This window comes from Nanorana parkeri, unplaced genomic scaffold (assembly GCF_000935625.1).
Source record: "Nanorana parkeri isolate BGI_ZX_2015 unplaced genomic scaffold, ASM93562v1 scaffold157, whole genome shotgun sequence".
Taxonomy (NCBI): Eukaryota; Metazoa; Chordata; class Amphibia; order Anura; family Dicroglossidae; genus Nanorana; species Nanorana parkeri.
Genome location: NW_017306425.1, coordinates 921,969 through 928,088, shown reverse-complemented (window position 1 = coordinate 928,088; position 6,120 = coordinate 921,969).

The window sequence follows — 6,120 nt, the reverse complement described above, 5'->3', positions numbered from 1 at the left end:
ATGGATCTCTGTATGACTTGATAAAGGGATCTCTCTGAGGGCTGGAATTGGCAAAGCTAAGCCCTGCCATCTGCCAGTCCAGACCAGTGAGAGCACCTCAGTGGCCTTCAACACTTTCGCTGGCAGATGCTTTCACTGGTCTGAACTGGCAGAGGGCAGGGCTTAGCTGTGCCAATTTCAGCCCTAAATTAGTTTCCTTAATCAAATCATATAGAGATCCATAACTATTATGTCGGCAGCAGAGCCACATTTTTTCCCCCAACTGCCGCCTCCCAAGCTGAAATGATTGGGTGGCTTAAAGCCACCCGATCACTTCAACCTGCTGAAGAATGTGCCTCCTCCCCTTGCCTGACCCCCTTCACTATATGTCTTGGGTTCATCTGTCCCTTCTGAGTGGCCTGGACTTCATTGGTGGTTGCCAGGATGCTTTTCAGCCCCCTTTTGATAGAAATTAATTAAGAATACTAAATAAATAATAATAATATAACAAATACAACTAATATAACCTGTTCCCAACTGTCATTGCGTTGTATATGTATCGCAGCTAATAAGGAATTTAAATGGAAAAAAACAATGATGGTTTTATATTAGGTATCCCTGTGCATGGGGGAATGAAAGCAATAATTCTAGGACCATCGTTTACTGTTAAGCCCCTAAGGGCTGAATGAGAGAAAAAGCTTGATTTCCACATCCACGCCAACAACATAAATTAGGGAATTACCCTCGCTTCCCCCCCATTGTGCTGTTGTTAGAATACCCAAACAGGTTTCAGGACTTTTAATGATTAAAGGCAGCCAATAGGGTGATTCCTGTTTACACAACAGTGAGAGTAAAAATTCCTTATCAGATTCCTTTTTTATGACTCCAGTGGGTGTATTATGAAAGCTGGCTTTACAAAGGTAATGTGCAAAATGTGGGCATGATGAATCATTCTTCAGCTTTATGGTGACACACTCTCGGTGTAAGGAGTTCATACTTGTGGTTCTTTTCCTACAAATTAAAGATCTTGTCCTCCATGCTGCAATATCTCTTTTAACCAAAACAGCACCACTCTCAGTCTCAGCCTAAACAACACACTGTTTGTCTTCCAGATAACACTTTGGGGTCTGTTTATAAATAATTTGCAGGGCTCTTCATCCTTTAAATATCTGTGACTGTTAGTTTTGGGTGAATTATACCAAAAATAAATGTTGTTAATATATTTTTTCCAGTTTGAATGTAGAGTGTTGTAATTAAACCTTATGGCCCCTAGTTGGAGCTAAGTCAGGGGTGCCCATTAGGTAGATCGTGATCTACCAGTAGCTCTCAAAGCTGATGCTGGTAGATCACGAAGGGTGTGAATGGTGGCCCCTTTATTCCATTTTGGTATATTTATTTAGCTGTGCACACATGATTACCTATTAGCCTGAGTCTGCTGAGCCAAGCTCCCTGACACCTTTCTGGTGGTTGAAGTGCTATGTATTAGATCAAAGAATATTCGTTTACACAGCCTGTTGCACTGCACTGTTTGCAAAATACAGCAAGGTGAGCCAGGGGAGAGAGAGGAGAGACAGCCAGGAGGATGAGCAAGGAGAGACAGCCAGGAGAGCGAGGAGAGGGAGCTGAGAAGAGAGAGAAGAGACAGCCAGGGGAGAGAGCAAGGAGAGACAGCCAGGAGAGCAAGGAGAGACAGCCAGGAGAGCGAGGAGAGACAGCCAGGAGAGCGAGGAGAAAGCAAGGAGAGACAGCCAAGAGAGACAGCCAGGAGAGCGAGGAGAGACAGCCAGGAGAGCGAGGAGAGACAGCCATGGGAGAGAGTAAGGAGAGACAGCCAAGAGAGGGAAGAGAGACAGCCAGGAGAGAGAGGAGAGACAGTCAGGAGAGAGAGAGAGAGAGAGAGAGAGACAGTCAGGAGAGAGCAAGGAGAGACAGCCAGCCGAGAGAGAACGAGGGAGGTTTTTTTCGCGTTGGTAGATCTCATGTAGCTCATCATTTGAAAAGTAGATCTTATCACAAAAATTGTGGGCACCCCTGAGCTAAGGAAAATAGAAAATAAACACTTATTTCTTGTGCTCCTTTCGCTCCATCCAGTGGCCATAATGTGATATTACACCAAAACGTTCGAAATGACATTGCACTTGTAAAAAGAAAAAAAAAACTGGAACCTTTTTGCATACATTCACACACAACAAATGCTCCCATATACTGATAGGGTTAATGGCCCACAATCTGTTTATAAAAAGACATCTTAAAGTAGAACTGAAGACAAAACGTCTGTTATAGTTTTGGATAGAGTAAAAGAAGGCTTGTCAGCTTTTTTGCCATCTATGTGCCATCTTTCCTATCTGAAATCCCTGGTGGTCAGCAGGGTCACCAGAACTAGTGTCCCCATTGGAACATTTCCCATATTTTCCTGTTCTGGTGACAACCCAAAATTGGGGATTTTCTTTCACTTTCAGTGATAATGGTCACCAGGACAAAAAGGGGGGGGGGGGCAATATAAACCTGACAGGTGATCTAATCCCTTTCCCTTCTGGGAATGTAGTGTGTTGTAATTAAACATTATAGCCACTAGATGGAGCTGAGGATCATAGAAAATAAATTAATTCCTTTAGCTCCATCTAGTGGCCATAATGTGATATTAAAGGAAAAAGTTTGAAATTACATTTTTTTTTTCTCTTTACAAGTGCAATGCAAATCGAGGTTCAGCCGATTCATGCTGAACTGGATGAACTTCACTCCGTTGGTGGCCCTGCAGGCACCACCAGGCTCCATAAAATCACAACACCGGTTGCATTTGAAAAGCTATGTGCATTACGTAAAAACCATAATTGTGATGCGTGCAGTGATATCCAGCTTCAAAGTCACAGTTTCCTATCAGTTTCATCACAATTTCCTGTCCCAGTGACCGGCCGCATTTGCCCGATCCTTACCTGCAGGTGAACCGGTCCCTCAGTCCATTCAATCTATGGTATTCAAAACCTGCCCAAAATGTTTCCAGCTCTCTGTTATCTCCTCATCCTCCATACTGGTCCTCTGCTTCTGAAAATGCTAAAACCCTGCCAGTCATCTACTGACTTTATACTTTCTGTACGAAGGTGTTCTGATTTCATTCTCACTTCACTGCCTGCATGCTTGTTTGTAGAAATTCAAATTTAGAAAAACGAATTAGCAATAGCAACATGCTACAAAAAAAATGTCAGTTGTATTGTTTGCAGCCCTCTGAACTCTGTCCTAATTCCTTAAATTGCATCCAACCAAATTAGCACTGTATTCTGCCTGTTATAAGCAGCTCTTGTAAAGAAGCAGATATAGGAATGGCGTTATGATGAGTGGGAGGGATGGAGCAATCATACTACAATGGAGGGGAGCCAGACTGCTCAGCATGACAACACAGAGGAGGGAGTTATAGTAGTCTAGACGGGATATGATAAGAGTACAAAAAGGCGCTCTGTCTCATGCTTCAGGCTTTGCTACATGTCAGAGATTCTGGGTTTCCTTTAAGAAGTATGTTCCTATTTTCTCTCAATAAACAACTCAGCGCTCTCTTCCTCTATTCCTGTTCTACTAATATCCAAACAAAATAAATAAGTTAACTTGTGAACACAAATAAACCGATGTGATATGTGTTATAAAGTGTCCCAATTTATTATCAATAGGCTATGATCATACAGTGAAGCGTGCATACGGGGGAGTACCACATCCCAATAATCAATATTACACAAAGGAGAAGAAAAAAACAGACTTTTAAGGTACTCCAAAGATCACAAAATGGTGTTTGTATAAAATATAACAAATAAGGACTTATGTGTAAGTTATAAATGTGAATAAGGACACACACATGAGCTCTTTCTAACATTATTTTGCTTGGGGATTGGTAGAATAGGAATAGAGGAAGAGAGCGCTGTGTCATTTATTGAGAGTAAGACAAAGGTCACGCAGCAGCTGAAAATAAGGGTGGAGTCGGTCTTAGGACGGTTAATATACTGGAGGATGTTCCTATTTTTGTACTCTATGTTTGTTATGTGTTCACATTCACACAGCATACCTGAAAATAATATTTAAAAAAATGCTTCTTACCTTTGACATGTGTCCGTGACAAGAAATGCTCTCTGTCCCCATAGAAAGACAAGGGACAGACTGAGCTTCCCTTCATTAACATGCAATGCTTCTAGATCTTTGTAAAGACAGTGTTCAAATCTTATTTACATCTGATAATGAGATCTGGCAGCACAGTACAGACAGGGTTAGTTATATTAATCTCTCCAATCCCCCTTTCATTCCAGAGGAATTTTTTTGGAAGACTTTCTCTAGATGGTTATATATCATGAGAGGACTTGGAACATTTGGCTTGAGAGGCCAATGCAACCAAACAGCCTTTTTATGGTAGAGGCAGTTTCCTGTGGACTGTAGAAAGTGCTTGATGGTACCAAGCTGCATAGTGGCCTTGGTGAAAGAGTAGCTATTGTCTTACAGAATATGGCTTATTGAAACTCACTGTGTTACCGACACTTCACACTAGTGTAGCATGTGAACATGGGCAAAAGTATGCGCAGCCTTTTTCAACCTGGGTGCCTTCTGGCTTCCTAAGTGGTGCCTCGAAACTTTCATAGTGTCATGCCTTTCCATGGTACAGGTGGGCCGCCAACACCATTGAAACAAATTCTGCTACTCATGGCAGGGTGGGATCCATTCATAAAAGGACAGAAGTTCACCTCCGTCCAGGACTGCTCCTCCCACCCTCTGCCATGGTGTCGGAGATGCGGCTCCTGATGTCATGGTAGGACTGTGATGTGAAGGGGGACTGAGGATTCTGATATGAAGGGAAACTGAGGATTCTGATGTGAGGGGGTACTGAGGACTCTGAAGTGAAGGGGGGCTGATGACTCTGATGTGAAGGGGGAACTAAGGATTCTGATGTAAAGTGGGGACTGAGGACTCTGATGTGAAAGAGGGACTGAAGACTCTGATGTGAAGGGGAATGGAGGACTCTGATATAAATATGAGCCGAGGACTCTGATGTGAAGGGCGACTGAGGACTCTGATATGAAGGGGAACAGAGGATTCTGATGTGAGGGGGTACTGAGGACTCTGATATGAAGGGGGACTGAGGACTCTGATGTGAAGGGGGGGCTGAGGATTCTGATATGAAGGGGGACTGAGGACTCTGATGTGAAGGGGGGACTGAGGACTCTGATGTGAAGGGGGACCTAGGACTCTGATTTGAAGGAGGGGCTGAAAACTCTGATATGAAGGGGAACTGAGGACCCTGATATGAAGGGGTTACTGATAACTCTGATGTGAAGGGGGGATGAGGACTCTGATGTGAAGGGGGGGGGCTGAGGACTCTGATGTGAAGAGGGACTAACAACTCTGATGTGAAGCTGGACTGAGGATTCTGATGTGAAGGAGGGACTGAAGACTCTGATATGAAGGGGTACTGAGAACTCAGATGTGAAGGGCAGCTTCATATATGAAGGGGGGCTCTGATGTGAAGGGGCTTCTGGTGTAAAGAGGGGCTCCTGATTTGAAGGGGTGACTTATGTAAAGGATGCAAAGGGGGAAGCTCCTGTTTTTGTTTTTGTGTGTTCCCCCTTTAGAATCCATACCAGTTCCCCATCTTGGATATGTATCTGACATGGATTTTGGAGGGGCCACACAGCAATTTTACATTTACATCTTTGACTTCTTACACTGGGGTGCCTCAGGGTTTTGCATACTTGTACAGGGTGCCATGACTGAAAAAAGGCTAAGAAACACTGGCTTAAAGAAGAAAGGTCAGCTTCATGCCTGTGATGGTGGCAGTGGCTGCTAGGACCTCGTTTCCCCGTCTGTGTGTGTGTTCACATACAGTATGTATAGCACATATACCCACACTAGAGAAAACACAACCACGTCTTGAGCAATGCAGATAGACCAGACTGGAAAGTTTTGTGTGAATTCTGACACCATGGTAAACAGAAATGTAGGACTTGTCCAGATGAGCGTATTGCTGTCCACCACCCGGGAAATAGCAGAGCAATGAAATAAGATGTGAAAACGTTACTGCAGTAAAAATAAGATCTGCCTGATTTTCTCTCATTCTCCTCTCCTGTGCTCTACATGAGACTGCCAACACTGACTTGTACAGCCACCTCGGCA